The sequence below is a fragment of the Marmota monax genome, unplaced genomic scaffold (assembly GCF_021218885.2).
Source record: "Marmota monax isolate L192 unplaced genomic scaffold, Marmota_monax_Labrador192_F-V1.1 WCK01_AAM20220418_F8-fsc00084, whole genome shotgun sequence".
NCBI lineage: Eukaryota > Metazoa > Chordata > Mammalia > Rodentia > Sciuridae > Marmota > Marmota monax.
The window spans coordinates 7,539,512-7,562,224 of record NW_026694575.1 but is presented as its reverse complement, the minus strand read 5'-3'; the positions used below and the strand labels follow the sequence as shown (position 1 = coordinate 7,562,224).

The 22,713-nt window shown below is 51.0% G+C and overlaps 1 long non-coding RNA gene across 4 annotated transcripts in view; it reads right to left on the bottom strand.

The window, feature by feature from the left end:
- Window positions 1–22,713, bottom strand: part of LOC124077142 (uncharacterized) — a 78,244-nt gene that overhangs the window by 26,422 nt on the left and 29,109 nt on the right. For all 4 annotated transcript variants that reach the window (XR_009224636.1, XR_006846549.2, XR_009224635.1 and 1 more), the window contains 2 exons: window positions 17,904–19,067; window positions 1,086–1,217 (listed from right to left, as the gene is read on the bottom strand). This is a non-coding gene — a long non-coding RNA (uncharacterized LOC124077142). The remainder of the gene's footprint in view (window positions 1–1,085; window positions 1,218–17,903; window positions 19,068–22,713) is intronic.

Sequence of the window (22,713 nt, the reverse complement as noted above, 5' to 3'; positions counted from 1 at the left end):
GGGATTCCACAGCAGTCGCTGGCCTCCGATCAGACAGAGCTGCCTGGGACCCTGTCTCTGTCTCTCACTGAGAGGTGCCAGGGCAGCAGGAAGCACCCACTCGGAGCCTCAGGTTCCTTGTGTGAATGAAGAGAAACAACGTCTCGAGGGCAGAGTGCAGCGAGCATGGGGTAGAAGCTGCCTGATGGGCGTGAGCCTTGGGCAGCAGGCTTTGGAGTGCCCAGCCTGCCCTGGGTCTGACATATGGCATCTGCTCACGGCCACTTGTTCTGCCTTCTCAGTGACATGCTGGCAAGCATGTGCCCGTGAGCCCCAGGCTTTTTTTCCCTTATTCATCTCCTTGCCTCCTACTGTGCCCACAGAACACTTCACACATTTCTGCCTCCCAAAGGGGGGCTGGCAGAGTGAATGAGTCTCGTCACAGGGGTTCGGAATGACGTGGTGGTGGGCGTGAAGCCCCCAGGGGGCTTCAAATCTTCAAACATGGTACATATATGGCTCTGAAGTCACTGTGTGGAAAAGTGCACATGCCAGGATGTGAAAAGGTAACCGTGACCCAAGGCCCAAGGAAGGTGAAAGGTAACCTCTCGCAGGGACGGTTGGTGTGTAAGACTGTTGGGTGGTCAAGAGTGTTCAGGAAATAGCAAACCAGATGGAAGAAGGCCGACTTCTCTACTGCAGGAGCGATCAGGGCCTTTAATATTCTAACATACATGATGAATAACCACTGGGCTGTGGTCTGCAATACATCCTAAGCTTATCTGACTATAACTACACACAGACACGCACGTGTCTTAGTGAAGGCCTAGACCCCTAGGAAATTACTCTTTAAATGTTGCTGGAAGCTGTTTCCCATGTCAGGGCACAGACAGAACAGACTTATTGGGAATTTTATGATAGAACTTGCTCACTTAACCTGAGAGGGCAAGAGAATAAAGCCATTTGAGAGCTCAAGGGTCCTCCTCTTCCTTTGCTGTCTGGTCCAAGGAACCCATTCAAAAAAAAGAACAGCCCAAAAGTCATGTCCAAAAACTATGATATTGAAACAGAAGCGACAAGCTCCAGTGTTCCCATCCCAGCCTCACCTGAGGCCCAGCGCTCAGCTCAGCCATGAGGGGAGAACAGGCAACTGGAATGCTGAGCCAATCTTGTAGGATCAGGCTGAAAAGACAACTGCTGGTCCACCTTGTCCCCTCTGCAAGTGCCACCTCCAAGTCCTGTGGTCAATTAAGAATTAAAATTAAATGTCAATTTAGCTCATCTTTTTTTTTAAGCAATAAGACCTTGTCCTTGAGCTTTGGCTCTGCCCTCCCCCACGGTCAACAGCCTGTCCATCCAGGGACCCTGTGCTCCTCGCATCCAGGCCAGGCCCGCCAGACCCTCTCCACACAGGAGCCTCGCCGGGCAGAGTGGTCCACAGCTAAACAGGATGGCACTGACTCCTTGGCATTGGGCCCTGAGAGACTGGCCTCAGCTCCCGCTGCCACTCCCCAGTGGGCTCCACTCCCCATCCTCAAGACTCGGGCACTTTTGCTCCTATGAGGGTGCCCTACATTCTGCCCGGTAGATTCCCAGAGAGTTTCTGTTGCTTACAACCTGAGAACCTGGCCTAGTACATAGAGCAAACAACTTTAGCAAATCTCTACTTCATTTCCAAGAAAATCGTGGAACTTAAAAATCTGAAAGTAAAGAAGAATTGGGTTTTGATGTAAACCAATTTGTCTACCTTTACTTTTGTTCCCTCCACTTTGGGGCTCTTAGTCTAAAAACCTTGCCCGTTCCTGTGTGCTGGAGATTTCCTCCTGTTGTCTTCTAGCAGGGCCAGAGTTTCAGGTCTGACATTCAGGTCTTCAATCCATTTGGAGTCTGCTTTTGTAAGTGGTGAAAAACAGGGGTCTGGCTTCATCCATCTGTGCAGGAATTTCCAGTTCTCCCAGCACCAGTTATTGGTGAGGCTGCCCCTTCTACAAAGCACCTTCTTGGCACATTTGTTGAAGATCGGCTGCTGCCCATGTTGGGTTCATTCTAGGCTCTCTCCATTGTCCCCCTGGTCTATGGGTCATTTTTATGCCAAGGCCCTGCTTTTTTAATTACTATGTCTCTGTAGTAGGTTTGGGGTCAGGTGGTGCAAAGCTCCAGAGATGACGATGTGACACTTACTTGTCTTAAAGCCAGATGACAGAATGTTGAACGTTTTAACCACAAAGAAATAATGATAAGCATTTGAGGAGACAGATTTGCCCTGATTTGAACATTATACAATATACACATGTATGGAAACATCAAAAGGCACCCTGTAAATCTATTTTATATATTGGTTAAAATAAAACAAAAAAAAATTTTAAACTGACCTTAAAGCATCTCTAGTGACCTAACCTCCTCACTTGGGGCAGCGGGCAGAAAAAGCACCCTGACCCTAGCAAGGTCGGGCAGCACAGCCAACATTCCCTAGCTCACCATGATGGTCAGATTTCCCACCGGCCTGTGCTCACTGAACAGATTCCCAAACCTTCATTTGCCACATAGATAGAGCCTGCGCTGCCCTTGGTGGAAGGCTGACATAGGGACCATTTCCTCTCCCCTCCCAGGCCCAAATGGGACCCAGTACCCAAAGCTGCCCAAGAGTGTCTGCATCTTTTAAATATCTCAACGGCTATATGTTCACACCCTGAGCCTCACCACAAGCCCCCAGCTCTGCTCTGAAGGTCGGGAGCTCCTCATATGGAGAGTGGCGGTCCCACTCAGGGACCTTAGCAGCTCACCAGGAGTCACTGCCCCAGCGGGTTTCATTTGGACTGCAGGGTGCGCTTATTCTGGAGAGAGGTGTCTGAGCACGTGCAGCACAGCCAGCAAGCTGGCCCCTGAGTCCCAGCCACGGAGACCAAGGCTATCTTTAGTTCTTCAGGGAATGGCAGGGACCAGAGTATCCACTTCTCTCTGCAGAGCCAAGGTCACCCTGGTCCCTGAGCACATTCTGCAACCCTGATGTGAGGAGAGCTGGTGAAGGCAGGTGGGCTGCAGGCCTTCCCTGGGGCCGCAAGAGCAGGAGGGAAGCAGCCGCCCTCCCCTTGGGTGCTGAGTGGCAGCCAGGCCCCCCCCTCCCCAGGCCCTGCGGCCTCGCACACTTCCCCAGCTGCTCTGGGCCTGGGCGGGGGTCCCTCTTCCTTTCCAGGTGCATTCTACAAACCCACCTCCCTCACACCTGTGAGGGGCTACAGACGGTCTCTAGCCCACCCTGTTCCCACCCCACACTGTTCCTCTCACAATAGAAGCCTCCTCCTGTGGCATATTCAGTGCCACCTACAAGTCCTGCTTGGCCACTGGTGACCATGAGCTCCCTGAGAACCAGGTCCACCAGGGTGCATTTATCACTAGGCCCTAGTGCCAACAGCTCCACGCCCACAGGAGACACGGCACTGTGGCACGACAGCCACAGGCCACCCAGCTCCCCCCACCACACTCACTGTGCCGAGATGGCCCAACCCCACTCTCCACCGCCTTTCAGGGGGCCGCCATTGCCACAGGGTGAGATGGGCAGTCCTCTCAAGAGCCTGTGGCACTGAAAACAGAACCACATCCCAGGTGGCCACCCAATGGACACTGAGCCGGTAACTCTGCAAGCCCAGGTTCACTGCAGCACTGCTCAACTGCCACGATTCAGAGTCCACGCAGGTGTCCACCAAGGACAGCGCTCTGCCACAGAGACTGCTCAGCCGTGAGGCTGGAGCTGCCACTCTCCACAGCGCGACTCACTTGCTGAGTGACCCAAGCCAGGCACCGGGGACAAGCATGGCACCTTCTCCTCCAGAGCCACAGAAGCCGGTTTCAGAGAAGTAGGGGACAGAGGGGCCGGAGGGGGAAGGGGCGGCTACGAGCCCCTTGGGTAGCAGGTGACTTCTGCCCCTCTTAAGTGGTGGGGTGAGGAGGGTCAATACTGTGTCTCAAAGTCGGTAGACTAGAGATTCTAATCACAAAGAAATGATAGATGTGCAAGGTGAAGGAGGGGGTCCTTACCCTGATTTGCTCATTACACAATGTCCATGTGTCAAAATATCACGTTGTGCCCATAAATAGTTACAATATATTGTATCAATCAAAAATTTTTAATTAAACACACAAACAAAAAAGCCTGTACAGTGTAGGGTTCAAGATCAAGATCAAGATTAAGGCATCCAGATATAGCTGCGTGCAATGCTGCCCCTACTCGCCAGCAATGTGAACGTGGCCAGGTTGACTTCTCGGTGCCTCTGGGTCCTAACCTGTGAAATGGGGATGGCCATTACACAGCATCGCAGGACTGTAAGGAGAGGCAAGTGGGCCTGGCTAAAGCACTTAGTGCCCGGCATGAGTGTTGGTTTAGGTTGTGGCCAGACATAGTGCTCAATGATATTAAATCCAATTAATTGCTCTTAATTCTCTAACTGCTTTTCCTAGGAAGAATCACAGTGGAAGGCTAATGTGACAGACGGCTCAGGAACACAGAGGGAGAAGCCAGGCTCAGCTCTGGCCAGCAGGAGGATTTAGCCAAAAGGCACAGAGGGACTTTGCCTTTGCTGCACTTATCATCATAAGCGAGCAGAAATCGTCACTGTTTTTCTATTTGAGATCACGACACAGAATCCCACTTAAAGTTTATTGATACTGAACAGTGAAAAAATTCAAAGAAAAATATGGGTCAACAACAATATATGGACAGGCAGCCACCCATGCCTGTGGGTTCTGCCTCGGAAGGTTCAACCAGCTGGGGATCCCGAGTATTTTTTGATTTAGTTAATTCACTAAACACGCACAGACTGTTCTCTCATCGTTATTCCCTAAGGAACGCAGCACAACCACCACTTACACGGGAGGTAGGTGTAGCAGATGCCTAAGGAGCCCGGATGGGATCTGGAGCACGGGAAAGCAGCACATAGTCCCAATCGCGGGTCAGTGACTGCAGTGTCTGCAGAGTTTCCTGTCAGAGGATCCTGGAGCCAATCCCCGTGGACACCGGGGGTGGCTGTACTTACACATTCTACGGCATGACCTGAGGGGCAGCACTAACCCTCCACGGTGGGAAACACTGCTGCGGGCCGTGCCCAGGGAGCACCAGGTAGATGGCCAGTGGCAAAGCCAGGACCCAGCGGGTCCCCATAGAGAACAGTCCAAGTCGTCCCTAGAGATGGTTTCTGTCTCCCAGGTGTGGACGGAGGTGGCACAGGGCGGAGGCACTGGAGAGCTGGGGACTGCAGCTCTGGACATGGGTCACCAGTCCCCCGAGCCTGCCCGGCCCAGCCCACCACCAAGCACAGGGTAGGCAGCACCACACGCAGGTCCCAGGGAACCCACGTCTCCTGGGTGCCCTGTCTCTGAGGATGGGGGGGCGGGGAAGCCAGCACCCCAGGCGGTGCTGCAGAACAGCTGCTTGGCGTCCCCTGGTGCGTGGGGACATGGCTCTAGCCATGATCCTGGGTTTCTTTCTTGCTTTGGCTTCACCCATCATCATGCCCATTGGCGGGGACGTCGGTACGTAGGTCCAGCTTGCTTTTGTGTCCTGTTCCCTATGACTCAGGGACAGACCTCACCCCCAGACACGATACCCCTGTCGCTGTCCCCCAGGCAGCCAACATAGCTGGGCCTGGCATCGTAGGAAGGCGTGGTCAGAGCACCTCTCTGCCTCCACCTGAACCGGCACAGAGGACAGGACCAGATGCCAGCTCAAGGCCTCCCGGCACACACTAAATTGTTCAGAAAACATCTTTAGGTGTTGGCGATGTCCAAACCAAGGCTGAGGAACCAACCTAACCAACAGTGCAGGGGTGCGGATAGGCCGCCATGTTCAAGGAGGCTTGGGTCAGTGGGTGGACTGGGGCTGGACTGCTGGAGTGGCCCCACCTCAGGCTCCTCACTCCCTCACCTTGGCAGGAGTAGAAGGGGAAGGTGGGGACAGAACAGAAGACGGAGGGAGCCACCCAGCTCACGGGAGGATCTCCCTTCCAAAGTCATCTCTCTCTCGTCTGAGCGTTTCTTGGGTGCATTTTGAGATGGAAAGGCTTGAACTGTGAGCTAAATGAGCAGGAAGACCAGAGGGATCTGGTTAACTTGGGCTTTTTATAAAATAAATCATGGGGATGAGGAGGGAGGGGGGAGATGGGAAGAGGGAGCAGGTCAGATGAGAAAAGTGGCTTCACCAAGGTTCCTGGCCTGCAGAGGGGAAAGGGGTCAGCCTCCAGAAGTGACTTCTCAGCCCAACCTCGACCCTGGGGCACCTCCACGTCTGGGCATGAGGGACCCCCGGCCTCCCCACTTACCAAGTTGTAAATTTAAAGCTGTGATTCCACCAGGGGTTCTGGTGACATCATGACCACAGAACCACAAGAAGCCCCGAGATGGAATTACACCCTTTTTTCCTGATCCAGGCAGCTCTGGTCACCGCCACTTTTCAGGACATAATAGAAGTGAGCAATAGTTTAACCACGTGTGCGAGGCCCTTCTCCTTCCTGGCCACCCCCGGCAGTCCCCTGCCCTCCAGGGCTCCCCTTCCCCAGGCCTGCCTCTCTGCTCTTTCCAGCAGACCCCTCTGCCCCTCTGTCTCCTCTCAGCACTCCAGCTCCTACCTGACAAGGTGGCTTTCCAAGGGAAAGCCTTCCCAGACAGCACAGATAGGGAAGCCCGGTCAGCATATACTACACGAAGCTGCACGCAGGACGTGAATGCCAACAAACAGGTGTCTTGTTCCTCCAACTTCAGGGCAAGTCGGCAAAATCCCCTAGTGATGGAGAACCATTTACTCCTTCCCAGCAACCAACATTTAATTTTGGCAATTAAATTAATCCCACATCATTACACTGCATGGTGGGAAATCACCTCCTTCTAACTGTAGGAAAACATCCTGTGGTTTTCCTCCTACAGGGAATGTCCAGGATCCCACTTGCTGTGCAGAGCCAGACTTGTCCTGCTGCAGGGGAAGCACCACACAGCATGCCCTGTACTAAAGATGCTGCAGAGGCCATGGCTCTGGGCACCGGCTTGGGGCCAGCTGCCGGGCTCACTCCTGGCTGCATGACCCTCAGCAAGTCTGGTGAACTGTGTACACCCTAGTCTCCTTGTCTACAAATGGGAGGAGGAGTGCCCTGCCTCACAGGCTTTGGGAGGGTTTGGTGAGGTGTGCACATAGGGCAGTGTGGGCCAGACCCTGGGTGTGACGGCCACCGTGAGCTTTCTTCTCCATCAGCTGACGTCCGTTGGTTAGAACTCTCATCAACAACAGGAAATCCGACTCAGACTTGTAACTGAAAAGTCCGGGAAGGCACCAGCCGCAGGTACAGCTTGACTCAGGGGCTCCAGGGGTGTTCTCAGGCTGGTCTCGGCTCTCCTCACTGTGGCACGATTCCATTCACAGACAAGTGGCCCCCTCATGGTGGCAAGATGGCTGCGATGATGTCAGTCTGCATGCACCCGGGTTTGAGTCCAGTAGGAAGGAACACAGCCCAGGCCTCAGCAGGTCCTGCACAAATTCAAGAATTCAATCTTGCCACCGCAGGACATGCTACCTACCATTTCTGTCACTACCGAGCACGCCTTCCCATGTTTACTGGCATTTATGGTATGGAAGAGTGTTACCTCCACCTGCTTCAAAGGACTTCTTGTTCACTGTGTGCGGTGACAGGAGGGTGTGATTTCTTTGAGCAAACGGATTTACCGTAAGTGGTGTCCCTGGTCTGACAAAATCAGCCACGCCTCCCCTACAGCACAAGGCCTTCCCTCCTGGGGTCTGCCATTCTGCAGTGACCCCAGGTGCCACACCCAACCTCCTGAACCATGGCTTTGCCCCACCTCTGCCTTGCTGCCCTCAAGCCCCAGCCTGGTGGCCACCTGGCTCCTGGGGCTGCTGATCTCCCCCTGGAGAAAGCCTCGCTTCTGTCCCTGCCATTGCTTCCGACGTCATATTAGATCAGGTTCCTGATCTATCTACATATTTGATGAAAATGTGCCTCTCTGCCGTCTCTCAGCAGTGCCACGGGGACACCTGTCGAGCACCCTCAAATCTGCCCACACCTGGTTCCAGGCCTTGCCGTCCAACGCACCTGAGGAGCTGGCAACCCAGAGTTCTCCCACCAACACACCCAGTGCCCACGGCGTGACTCTCAAGCTGGCTTTGGCCCACAAAGGCCTTCTCTCTTATGCACTTGACCCAGTGTCACCTGCCCTAGCTCATGTCCTGATGACATCCCAGAATGCCACAGCGGGGGTGATTTCTTATGAAGAGGTTTGTTTCTCAGAATCCTGGAGGTCGAGGAGTCCGTGAGTGTGGTGTTGGCTTCCATGCCAGGTAATCCTCCACAGGAAGGTAAGGGCAAGTCCGCGTGGGAGGCGAAGAGCATGGGCCCAGGGACCGTCCTGTCAGGATTCACTCCTGCAATACCAACGACTCCTGTGATAATGACACCAGCACCTCTCAATACCATCACAGTGCAACTAAATTTCCACATGAGTTTGGAGGAAACACAAAAACCCCAGTGACCCGCAAGCGGTGGTGAGCAGCCAACCTGCACCCGGGCACTCTGGCTCATGACCTCAGCAGAGCTGAGCTAAGGCTGCTAACTTTTCCACCCACGTTTTCCCCACCAGACGGGGCTCCTGGAGGACACTTGGAGCTCCTAAAACTAGCCCAGCACCAGCACAGAAAGTGAGCGCCACACAGGTGGACTGAACGAGTCCCCACTGGAATGACGGGCATCCGTCTACACCCAAGAACCCCATCTTCCTCAACACCACTGCAATGCCTCCTGCAGCATGTTGTACATCCTCATGGTCAGAGGACGGCTCAGTAAGAAGCAAGGAGCCACACTGGGCTGTCTTCCTCTTCCAGTTCGTGTCATTGAACATGGCCAAATATGGTACAAGAGTGCCAGCACAGTGATTAAAGATTTGGAGAGAAAAAAAATAAACAATTTGGCAAATGCTTTTTACAAGCTTCCAACATAAAGTGCTTCAAGGAAAAGTGGCAAAAGTAAGGTGTGTCAGTCAGCTCAGATTAGGTTTTGCTGCAGTAACAAACAATCCATGTGGCTTTTAACAATAAAGTTTTGTTTCTTGCTCACATCACATGCCTATAGTTAGTGGGAAAGGGATGGATATCCAGACCGACAGAGCAGCCACCATCTCCAAGGTGGTCAGTCAGCAATTCAGATAGGACGAGTGCATTTAAATGACGCTTGTCACCTTCACTCCACAGTTCTAAGGGGATCACAAAGTATGATACTACCAAGTGTTTGAAGAAGCTGGCAGGGGCCTGGAAGCATTTGGGGAGCAGCACTCAGAAGACCCATGGTAGATAAGTTCTGGCCTTGTCGTTGATGGAGGAATAAAAAGAGCACCAATGACAAGCAGGTGGGAATACAGGAGGGGACAAGGACACAGGGGTGTAATGAGCAGGTCTCAGGGTCCCCCAGCACAGGACTCTGTCTGCTGAATTTCAAGGACCCATTTGTTGCTTGAAAGTGAAAATTTTTATATTCCATCCCAAACAGGACTGAATTAGAATCTGCATTTTAATAAGACTCTCAGGAAATCTGCAGGCACAGGAAAGTCTAAAAGAAGTTCTGATAGGCAGAGCAAATGGGAATATCTTAGGTGGTCTACTTTTACTTTTTTATTGGTTTTATTTATTCTTTCTACAGTAAATGATTTTTTTCTCTCTTATGGAAGTGAAATGAGGTGCAATAACTTATTTCCCTGATAGTAAATTTAAAGAAACATATCAAATATTAGTACAAGGAAGACATCCATATGGCACGAATTGTAAGCAATTCTATATGAATGCCTGAAACTTGGGAATCCCGCCCCTGGGAAAGTTCCCGTCTTCCAATCCCCCCATACACTCACTCTGGCCTTCACTCCTCCCAGATGCTTGGCTCTCTTCTAACTTCCTGTCAGCCTGCAGAGTCCCCAGTCACCAGCCTCCTGCTGTCATCTGGCAGGGGGACAATCCAGTCACGCCTCAGCAGGGATCAGGGGTGGCCTGGTTCCAACTCTTCGGTAAGGAGCAGAGGCAGTAACAGCCATTCCATGCCGAGGGACAAGTCAGCAACGCCAGACCAGAGAGGAGGGGTCCCATATGGTGGTGATGGAGCTGAGATTCCTGGGGCCTGGTGACATCACAGCCCAGCACACTCCTTGTGTGCTTGTGCAGGAAGCTCAGCACATACAATTAGGCCCAGCACATGAACTTGACAATGATACAGTAAACAGCTGTGGGGTCACTGGACTATACTTTGTTTCATTATTTTGGAGTGTGATTCTGCTTTTAAAAGAGAAGAAAAAGCCATCAAACTGTGACTTGTACAGGCCAGCAGCAGCCTCAGGCATCTCACATCTATGGATCAAGTCCCTTGATGGCATTGGCAATGAGGTCCTGTCAGGTGACCAACCTGTGCCACTAGGTTTGTGTAAATACACTCCATGAAACAGCCCGTGGGCACATTTCTCAGAACACACCCTGTGGTTACTCCACACATGGCTATATTTGGAAATATCAGGCCTAATAAGCCTGAGGAACTCAACCATCCAACTAATTCCTCTCACCTTCCCAGGTGCTGCGTGCACACGTGCGGGTCCACGCTGGGAGTTCTCTGCTAAAGGTCATCAAACTAAAACTGAGCCCCCACTGCCAACAGTGAGGTGGGGAACACTCTTGGCGAGGCTCCACCTGGGGCTCATCCACAGGAGACAGTGGCTTCCTGAGTCCTCAGGCTGGGGCCCTGGGGCTTTTCCCACCCAAAACACAAGTGTAACCTCTGTTTCTTGGCTATGCCACCTTGAGCCAGTCACCCCACCAGCCAGAGCCTGCTTATCTATAAGCAGGGACAAGGACTCCAACCTCGACAGGGAGGACCAAATGACCAAATTACATGATGTGGGGAAAGCACCAAGTTACGGCTCCTGCTGTGGCGCCTGCTGTGGCTCCTGCTGTGGAACCTGCTGAGGCACTTTGTTCTTGAACTCTGATGACCTCACAATGGTTATGAGAGTTTTCAGAGTTTAACTAGAGTTGATATTTTAAGATCTCTTTTTTCTCGGATCCTATAGGTTACTATGGCATTTTCTCACCGTGCCGCCCTGCCCTTGCCCATCCTCACAGGCCACAGAGGGCACTGCTGTCTAGGCACCCAGCACCCAGGCCTCGGCTCTCCGTCCCCTAGGAAGCCAGTCCCCCAGACCCTGCACTCACCCCACCACGCAGCAGGTATGACTGGCCTAAGAGACGCTCAGTGATTGGCCCAGGACTTGAGCCAATCAGCACTTAGCGTTGCCCAGCAACCGTCCCTAGATCTCTGGTGGGTGAGTAGCCCGAGCTGGCCCGACGGGCATGAGGAGTCGGCTCCTCTGTCACTGGTCACGTGCTGACATGCCTGTTGGCTGCGGGCTGCCGCATGTCACAGTGGAGGGAGGCGGCCTGGCATGGAGTCTACACATCGTGCAGGATAAACCCAGAGAGCCCAGAGGTCAGACAGGACCCCCGCACCACACAGGCAAGGCCACGCCTCCTCTGGACTCCTGTCACGTGAGATCGTGCATCTTGGGACTCCAGTCAGTTTGCACCAGGACCCAGCAGGAGGATATCCTGGGAGGATTCCCCGTAAGTGCGCATGCGTGATACAGAACACTGCTCCCTCCAGCGCTGCTCCAAAGCCCACGGAGCGCCCTGCGGGTGCGGCAGAGGGGACCACGCAAGGCCAGGCGAGTTCCAGGTAAAGCTCGGAACTATGGATCCTGCTTTCTCCTCGCTGAAGGTCAGCAGTCCACTGGAGGTGGAGTGAGCCACCCGCTCTGCCTTCTGCCAGGCAGCACCTCCGAGAGGCGCAGGCGGCAGGGAGCTTCATGCAGAACCTGGGCTCTGCTCCCTGCCTGCAGCTGGCTCCTCTGCTCCATGGCTGGGTACCTTTATTCACTGTCTTCTCTGAACATCTCCTATGCGCCGAGCACAGTTTTGATGCTCACTTAGTTTGACTGGTGGGGAATCATCAGCCTCAGAGAAGTAAATAATAACTCACGCAGAGTCACAGAGCCCGGGTGGTGGAACTGGGGTTTGAGCCCCACCATGAGACACCAGAGACATCTGGTCAACCCCAACCACCAGGCCATGCCATGCCTCCAAGCTTTGGAGAATTAGGGGCAGCTGGCCACGTCCAGCAGAAAGCAGAGGGCAAGCCCAGGGAAGCTTCAGTGCCCAGGGCCCTTCCAGTCTTTTAACTCATCTCCACATACATGCCCAGTGGGTTTTCAGATTTCCGTTTCACAGGTGAAGTTTTGGTAAGGCCCTCTCTGTCGGGACTGGCAGGAAGCTGGGCTTGCTTTCTTGAGGTCGTGCTTCCCCAGTTCTATGAACACCACAAGCCCTAGACACCTGCATCACCTACAGCTCCGACACAAGAAGAGAGAGCTCTCAGAGCCACCAGGGGAGGCTAGCAAAGCCCGCTCTGCAGCAGAGTCCCCGTACGTCCCATGCACCTGGTCATTTCCATCCGCTATCCCTCCCTCCAGCTCCACGCTGACCATAGTCTGCCAACCCCACACTTCAGAGCAGCAGCCTGAGTCCCACACCTGACAGGGCAGCCCCAGCCAGGTCGTCACCTCCAACGTCACTACAGAAAATAGGACCGCGGGTACCCTGGGCCCACCTCTACCTGGCCCACCTCTACCTGGGCCCACCTCTACCAGCTCCCAGTCATGTCTTCATCTGGCAACTGGGATGAGTGAGAGACCAAGGGGGTCACACACGTGACTAGAAAGTGCTCTCCCAACACAGTGCACATGTGATTAGTGATTAGCAACTTCAAATTCCTTCTCCTCTTTTTTTTCTTTTAATGGTATTGGGGATTGAACCCAGGGCCTTGTGCATGTGGGGCAAGCTGTCTACCCACTGAGCTATATCCCCAGCCCTCTTCTCATTTTAATGCCAATAAAACTGGCAATAAGAAGGCCACCATATTTGCATGAGACAGCAGATAACAATGACCAAAGTACTGTCTCTCAAGTCCCACAGTCAGCTTCTGACTCACCAACTCATGCCATCACCTTGAGGATTAGGTAAGGAAGTGGGGGCTTTGGGGAGGTGACTAGGTCATGAGAAAAGAGCCCCTGGGACTAGGCTGAGAGCCCTGATAAATGAGACTCCACAGAGCTGGCTTGCCCCTTCCAGAAAGTGAGGACACAACTAGAAGGAGCATCTATGGGCCCTCACTTTTCACTGAATCCACCAGCACCTTAATCTTAGACTTCCCAGACTCCAGAACCATGAAAGATAAATGTCTGTTTCTTATAAGATACCTCATTTATCAAAGGTGTTTTGTTATAGCAGCCTGCACAGACTGAGACCAGCAGGGCGAAGGTGGGATGTTCCTTAGGTTCTGAGGCTCAGCTGGAGAACGTGGAGGTAGAGATGCCCACGTGAGAACCCCTCTTGAGAATGGCTTTGGGTTTAAAGTGCTGTTGTGAGTCCATCTGGGTTAAAGTGCTGTTACAAGCATCTTTGCCTGAGCAATCGTCATTCACCACCATTCTCCTAGAAGCACCACTGACTGAGGAGTCAGTGCCACAGACATTCGGTCTTAGTGAGGAACCCTGGCTCCTCTTGCCAGTGGTGCACCCAAACCCAAGCCTTGCTGTAGCCTCTTTGCAGCAAATCTGCAACTGTGTGGCATCAAGACAGGAGACAGGGCTAGAGGTGTGGTTTGGTCCTGCTACTGAGAGCCTTAACTGATCTGATTTCCACTGGAAGACTGGTTCCTCTGCTTTCCTTCTAGTTCTGTGAGTTCCCCTTTAGCCTTCCGCCATCACCACCTTTGCTTGTTGATCAGAAGGCATTTCTGTAATTAACCTCCTAAATAACTGATCCCAGAGCTCAGCACAGGAGCTCACCTGGTACATAGTACACATGCCAACAAATGGTGGCTCTGTTACAGCATATGGAGCGACACATTCAGAGGACAGTGGAGCCTGTTCTTTCTCTCCCCACCTCTCTTCCCACCTCCATAGGATTGGTGCTCTTTTTATTCCCCCTTGACATTTTTTTCCACTCTCTGTCAAAGTTCTAACTTACCTGCCCTGGATCTCATGAATGCTGCTTACCAAATATTTCCTGACTTTGTACTTTCTGGTTCCCCCACCTCATGGTTGGGTGTGGCCTAGCTCTGGCTCCTGAGTTATGAATAAAAGTGATACCTACCATTCAACTGCTCATATCCTGTCTAGGATGCTGACTGACCACACTGAAGATACTTGCTACTCTATCAGCCTGGGTACCAATCCATTGCTCACCTGCAGTGAACATGGGGAATGAGTGGGTAGCAAATCTTTGTGATCAAAAGCTTCCAAGATTTAGGGATTATTTGTTACTGCAGTGAAATCTAGCCTAACCTGACTGTTACATATGTTCTAATTTCACCCACTTTTCTCTGCATCACTTTGCATGCTAGAAGTCCACAATAAGTGTCACTTAAGAACATTAAGTTAACTTTCTTAAGAAAATTAGATTTCTTATATTCCTGCCCAAATCTACAACTACCATACTACCATTGTTGTATATTTTTGGTCATATTCGATGACACAGAATATGGCAAAAAAGAAAAAAGAGACAGCCTAGCCATGTTTCCTGGCTTCTGACTAGCTGCGTATCAGTCACTAAGTGAGACCCACATAGTAATTCTTCTAATATCCTACAAAGGCCCACACTTCCCATGCCACCTCTGATTCCCAAACACCTTCTGCTGTAAAATTTCATTTTGAAAGTATTGTGCAAGTCTGACAAAAGTGAGCAAGATTGGATCCGTGCAAAGAATGTTTGCCCAAATAAATACTTGGCTGATGTGGACGGAGATCTCTCAGCATAGGTGGAGATTTCTTTTTCTTTATTTTTTCCAATATTTTTTTAGTTGCCGATGGGCCTTAATTTTATATGTGTGTGTGTGCATATTTAATGCTGAGAATTGAACCCAGTGCCTCACACATGCTAGGCAAGCACTCTACCCAGAGCCACAACCCAGGCCCCCCCACCATAGGTGGTGATTTCTGACACATGTGACAACAGCACCTCTCACTAGACCACAAATCAGGAAACAGACAGACATTAAATCAGGGAAGAGCCTGTGTGTAGTGAAGAACAGATGAACTCAGCCCAAGAAGTATAGGCTCTGAGCTCAGCTCTGTCCTCAATTAGTTCACTGGCCTCCTTTGAGCACAAGTGAAAGGCATCCAACCCACACGGCTTCCACAAGACTTCAAAAATAAATGCCTCTCAAATTTTTTCTTTAAAAAAAAAATTCTCAAAAAAAGTTGTCAAGAAAAAAAACTATCCCCTTCTATGACATCACAGTGCTCTTTCTGTGTTGTCTCTGTGCTCAGATCTGCTTTTCCACAAGTGGCAGCAAAGGTGACCACCAGAAGGTCCAGGCTCACATTCAGCCACTCAGCAACCCCAGGAGAAAAAGAGAGCTCCTCTTCCAACAGCTGCATCTAGACCCACAGGATACAGTTTCATTGGCCTGGTTTCAGTCACCTGACCACCCCTAAACCAATCACTGTGGTCAAGGAAATACAAGTGCTCTGATTGGCCAGGCTGAGGACCCATTGCCCACCCTTGGAGTTGGCGGTGGTAGCAGGCTCAGTTAAACAGCATGAACTGGAAGTTGGAGAAAAGGTGGTTCCCTAAGAAAATCAGGCTGCTGATACCAAAAGGGAGTTAGCAGGCTGGAGAGAACCAATGTGGATCAACAGCATGGTGGAAGGTTTAGTGTAAGCCTTAATTCCAATTAATGGATTTATCATAAGTGACATGAGAAGCCCAAGACCAGGGTCAGTTGTCTATGCTGGTAAAGTATGTTCCCTCATAATTCATTCCAAATTATGGGAGCTCAAAGAATAAGGGGGGCAAGGGGCAAACAGTCAATGACTGCTCATTGCAGATGGACAAATTCCATGATAAATGTCACCACCTCAGATGCAGAAGGTTTCTCAATTAGCACACTATTAAAGCAATATGGCTTTAAAGTACTATATTTATCAAGGTAGATAATTAAAAACTGCTGTCATAAGCAGAAAATGACATCTCCCCTAAAGACACCCCCATCTTAATCCCCCCAAATCTGGGAATGTGTGATTTTACAGGGAAAATGGAATTAACATTGATAATCTATTAAAATGGAAATCTTGTCCTGAATTATCTGTTGGGGGAGGGGGTTCTCTTATTATCACAAAAGTCCCAAAAACATGGAAGAGGTTGACAGAAGAGGAGGCCAGGTTGCTAGAATGTGAGGATCTGGCCCATCCGTGCTGGTTTTGAAGGTGGAGAAGGGGGGCCATAAGCCAAGGAAGCTGGAAAATGCAGGGAGTGGATTCTCCCCAGAGCCTTGCCAGCCCCTTGAATTCAGCCAGTGAGACTCATGTAGGATTTCTAACCTCCAGAAATGCAAGAAAATATCTGCTGTGTTAAGCCATTGCTTAAAGCAATTTGTTCTAGCAGTCTAGGAGACTGCTAATGCTAATGTCCATTCCAGTTAGGGATGCATCCAATTTTTCAAAAAATCAAGGGTCTTTGGTACCCAAGGATTTATTTTATCACCGTAGCCACTGCCCTGATTGGCAGGCCGGGGACCCATGCCCACCCCTTGAGTTGGAGGTGGGAGTAGCCTCAAACTGTATGAGCTGAGAGTTGGAGGCTAGTGGCTCTCTCCTTGAAAATTAGAGTGCCATTACCAAAAAGGAACACTTACTTGCTAGAGAGACAGAAGCAGACTCACTGGGAAGCTAACGATGCCATACAATGCTGTGTCATCTTAAAGCAAAGTGAGGCCAGGGATCTTCCTAAGGCCGCAGGAATCCCAGCAGAGGGACTGGCACTCAAGCCACGTACAGGCTTTGCAGAGGAGGATCTGGTTCGTCTGCTCAATTAACTCATCATGCGGAGCGGAAGTCTGCGGGGATATGCTAACCAGGGTTTCAAAACAGGATTACTTAGGCTGGCGCTGTGGCTCAGTGGTAGAGCACTTGCCTGGCACACGTGAGTCTCTGGATTCCATCCTCAGCACCACATATAAATAAGTGAAATCAAGGTCCATTGACAATTAAAAATATTTTTTTAAAAAAGGAATTACTTGAGTATTAGAATTTGATGTCCTTAAACATTAAATTTTTGTCAAAATTGATCATTTTTATGACAGTGGATAGTATTATATTATGATTGGGTAAAAGAGGAAGGGAGAGAGTGGAATAGGAAAATCACACTCACACAATCGACGTTTGAATCTGACTACTATGTGCCAAGAATTAGTACAGGGTTACAGTTGTAGACTAAATTTGGTTACACCTGAGGTAGGTTTTCTCCAGCTAAATAGATGCGAAAGGCAAGCTCACGGAGGTCTTGTCTGACTTTCCCAAACCCGAATGATCCCGAGCAAGAATTCATAAACTGACTGGCTTTTTACGCTTCTTCTTCTGAGAAATACCAGTTCATTGGTCTTTGGACCATTCTCCCTTTTTCTTTACTTACGTCTTCCTATCTTTTTTTCTTATTGATTTGCAAGGTTCTTTTCATATTCCTGATACTCCCTTTTGGGGTAAGTATGTATCACAAATATCTCCTAAGTATGTTTTCCTTTTAATTTATTGAAAGTAGATTTTAATTACCATAAGACGAGCCAGGGTTTTTTCCTGTTGATTTGCATGTTTGTTTTAGATTCGATAAGAAAGGAATGTCGCTCCCTAATTTGAGAGGATTTACTTCGGTTCCCTTGTATCAATGATCTTCAGTAGCTAGGAACTTTTGGAGTTCAAAATCAACACAATGCAAGGTACTGATAAGTTTTTACTCTGGCTTTTTCTGTCAACATGCCTAACCACCACCAGGACATAATGCAATATATTACCTGGGGTGGCGTGATCAGACAATACAGTCATGCCCTGGACAGCAGCTTTCTGGTTGGCAAGGGACCACACACGTGTGAGTGGCACCTAAGCTTGTAAGGAGGATGGGAGATTCCTGTTGCCTAGTGTTCTTGCTGGACCTCCTGGTTTAGACAAGGTTGGACACACGTGGACTCACCACTGTGTTACAGCTGCCTGCAGCACTGAGCACCTGCTATTCAGCTTTGCCGACCGGGGGCAATGGCTGTGCTGTGTCACCTAGGTCTGCAGCAGGCCTCATCACAGGTTTTGTAGATGTCCGTCCGATGTAGGATGTTCGTACAGCGATGAAACACTAAGACACGTCATTCAGGAGGTGTTCCCCATCAGTGATGCAGATGTGAATCAGAGCACACAGTGGTCAGGCAGCGGGCCCCAGGGAAGGCCTTGTTCAAAGGCAGAGACCAGCCAGGAGGCAAAAGAAGTATCAATAGGCAACAGCAAAGTCTTTTTCAAATGGAAAAGACCATGAGGATCACCCATAGGAGCATCCAGCTCCTTCTTCCCCGAGAGTCAGAACAGAAGGTGGGGGTGAAGCCAGATGGGCTTCACAGGAGGGATCAGGACCCAGGCTGAAGACACAGCCAGCAGCCTCGGAACTTCCCTGCTGCCTGTTCAGCGAAAACGTCAAGCCTGCTCATACCCAAGGCCCTGTCAGCCCCTAGGCTGGCACAGCAGAGTGGGCCTTCCTGCTGCACGGCTCCTGCATCCTGGGAGTGCTCTGTCCATCTTCCCTCCCACCATTGTCTGTGGATTTTATTCTTCAAATCTGTGAGGCAAGAACCTAGGAGGAAATTGGCAGAGTCTAGTCTCAAAACTCTGGTTTCCACTGTACTTGACAGGGACAGTGTCCCCTCATTGTACAGTGTGTCTTAAATCAAGGCCTGTGCTGGAGACCTTCCAGTTCCTCTGAGTCCTTGTAGGAAATTAGAAGATACTCTAGTGCATAACTATGGCACTTAAAAGTCTTCATCTCATGTGGCCACTTCCTAAGACGATATCTACCAGAAACGATTTTACCCCATTAGTTTCCAACATAGAATAGATAGATTGTCTTTATGAAAATTCTTTACGGATTTACAATGGATTTCGTTCACCATCCCGCACTCCAGAAATCATTTCTGCATCTGGAAAAGAAGAAAACAATACAAAGTCATGGCCCTCGCACCATTCCAAAAAGAATTGATTTCTGACGGAGTAAAATTCTAAATGGAAAAAAAAACCAATAATGTAAGAAGAACATACGGAACGATTTCATAAGATCTGTGGGATGTCACCTTGGTAAACAGACATGAAAGCCAGAAGCCCCAGCCAAGGAAAGAGGACGTGAACACAGCACGTGGCGGTCTCCCGTCCAGGTCCATCAAAAGCAAATGGACGATAAAGCAATTTCCCAACAAAACGTAGGAAAGGGCAAATCTGCACTGAGTAACTTGGTTTCACTGGGTCAGCGGGGACCATCCTGCCGCTCTGACGTCCCCAGCTCTTGGCTGTTGGCCTTGGACTTGCCCCAAGATGCCATCACTGCTGCTGGCACCGTGTCCTTGCTCAACAACGTCCAGAGGCAAAAGAAGGCAGGTCGGGGCCCCTGGAGTTCCTTCCTGCGTGTGAAGTTGCCCCACGGGTCTCCCTCCTCGGGGACCGCCAGCACACTTCCCTTCGCCGCCGCTTGGCCACAAGGCTGTCACATGCTGGAGCCCAAACCACTAAACGAGTGGGAGCACTAGAACCCTCAGGATGGGCTAGAAGGCGTGAAGACCCTCTTCTGGGACCCTGGCATCAGGAGAAGGAAGAGTGGAGTGGGGTCAGCGGCCACAGCCCTCCCAAGGATGGCGCAAGATCCCTCCTGCACGTGAACCGTGCCTGAGCATGGAGCCTGCACCCAGCCGCCCCCAGAAGCCCGTCCAGGGTGAGCCAGCAGACACTTCCCAAAACAGACAGAGGGTAAGCGGTTCGGTCTCAGAAGGCCACGTGTTCTCACAAAGCTACTCTGCTGCTATGGCTCAGATTTTAAATGTCCGTAGAGGTGCCCATGTTAAAGGCCTGGTCCACAGCGTGGTGCCATTGGAAGGTGGTAGGAACTGTAAGAGGTGGCTGTGGGAAGCCATTAGGTCCCTGGGACTGTGGGAAGCCAGCCTCTTCCTGTCTCTCTTCCTCCCTGGCCGTGAGGTGAGAGGCTTTTTCCGCACCATGGGCTCCCAAACCATGATGTGCTTCCTCACTAGAGGCCCAAAAGCAATATGGGGGACGAGTCAAGAGCTGAGACCTCCACCATTGTTATAAGCTGATAGAAGCTGATTCACTCGGGCGTTTTGTTATAGGAATGGAAAGCAGACCAGTACAACTGCCACTGTGCTCAAAGGCAGCCACAGACAGTACTTCAAGAAATGGACGTACAGCAGTGCTCTCATAAAACTTGACAAAAACAGGTGGCCTTGGCCAACCCCCGTCACCTCTCCCAAAACCCTAGAGGGAGGTTCCTGACTCCGTCATCCCCCACAGCCACTTGGAAACCACAATAAGGAACTAGGATGTGACTTCAAGTGCACGGGACACAGACCGAGGGTTTTCAGTTGATTCAATTAACATTGGTCCTGAAGATTTTGACCCAAAGACTGCGGCTTGCAGGTCCACGGTCTGGTAGAAAGATAAGCGTATATCCCAGAATTTCACACAGACTGCAGGCATGTTTGTAGTGAGAGACTTCACTTTGGCCAACTCAGGGTCGGATCATGTTGTGTACAGGCCCCACTGTGCCCTGTCGTCCCTCCCCGTGCCACTTTTCCCGTTCACTGTCATGATTCCAGGAATCAAGTAAGAGCTGCTTCACAGAGTTCTCAGGGAGCCCCACCTATTTATGGCACATCAAGAGAGAATATTTTGCATAGAAATTTTACGAACAGATACCACGTCGTGACGCTGTCCCACTGGGTTCCCGGCCACACTGTAGATGGGGACATGCACAGACGTACACACCCACATGTGCCCTGACTGAACTGATCTCTGTAGTTAAGGCCTCTTTAGGGCACAGTTCAGGGGAGCCCTGGCTGCTCCGTCCTCAGGCGGAGCCACAGTGGGCCTGGCTGACAAGCTGCGTGGTAACAGAACCCTGTGATCTGCTGACCGGCCATGCTCTGTGGCTTATGAGCTCACTGGAATCCCACAATAGAATTATACCCTTCACTGAGGCCTGAGCCATGTACTATCATGAGCACCAAGGTTCAAACAGCTCACCCCTGCCTTAGCACTGAAAGCCTTTAGCAATGGCCCTTCTCTTCAGACAGTGTGTTTCCTTGGCACTTGCTGAACCTAATGTGCCTGGGCCTCCTGCACTGTCCCTCCATCCTTCCTGCCAGGCTGCCACCAACCAGGGCCTGGGGTCATGTGGACAAGGAACAAGGGGAGTGGACTATCTCCCTTTCCGTAAAGAAGAGCAGGGTAGGGCTGGGGCTCAGTGGTAGAGTGCTTGTCCATCACTGTGGTAAAATACTTGAGATAATCAACTTATAAAGCAGAAAGGTTTATCTCAGAGTTTGGGAAGTGTCAGTCCATGGCTCACTTCCATATGGCAGCCCAAACAAATTAAAACAGTCTGGTGTCACATTCTAGGAAGTGGCATCCAGAAGCCAAGGATAAAGACAATTCCAGTCCTCCCCAGCATCTCTCCCAGAGCCCGGAGAGGGGCCTGACTCATGCCCCACTCCAACACCTAATGGACCATCGCCCAGGGCTCCCCTGTACCTGCCTTTCAACCCCTCTCCTGCCCCAGCCTTGACCAACTCCCATCACCTCTCCCAAAACCCTAGAGGGAGGGAGGTTCCTGACTTCTTCACCCCCCACAGCCACTTGGAAGCCACAATAAGGCACTAGGATGTGACTTCAAGTGCACAGGAAACAGACCGAGGGTTTTCAGTTGATTCAATCAACATTGGTCCTGAAGATTCTCACACCCATTCTGCTTTCCCTCCAGGGGTGACTTACCGCCCGAGTTCTCACCTCCCACCAGTGATCATCCCTCAGAACCCAGGGCCCGGGGGCCCCTGGTCCCCGAGCAGAGAGGTCAAAGACAGGGGCCCCGTCCCTCTGACTCCAACTCCATCCACACCAGGAGGTCAGGGACAATGTGATGCCTCATTGTTTCTTTTCACCCACAAACTTTTAAAATTCTATTATTATTTCCATGAAAGCAGAACTACATCTTGTCCAATTTTACATCCTCTACATCAGAGAACAGACCGCTCCGTTTTATTATTACAAACTGATGATAAAAGTTTTCCCAAGGTCAGGAGCAGGGGTGCATGCCGGTATCCCCGCAGCTCTGGAGGCTGAGGCAGGAGGATCACAAGTTTGAAGCCAGCCTGGGCAACTTAGCGAGACCCCCATCTCAAAATTTTAAATTTTTAAAAAGGGTTGGGGATGTAGCTCCGTGGTAGGCACCCCTGGGTTCAATCCCCAGTACCAAAAAGTCAAACAGTTTGCCCGAGCCCCTGGACCTCGCTGAGACCCAGCACCCTTCCCTCCTGCACATCTACAAAGTCACTGAGCTGCACCGTCTGGCCTTAATTAAGCTCCGGCGGCATCTGCCATGAGTGATCAGTGACAATTTTCCATCTACTCATCACTCCTAAAAATGGACTCCCTCCTGCTAATGAGGAATCGACAGTCCGAGACAGCCAGGAGCACAGGTGGAGGTGGGGGACTCACAGAGGGAGAGGAGGGCAGCGGGGACCCCACAGCCAACTACGACTAGCATGAAGAGCGAATTCCCTCCTA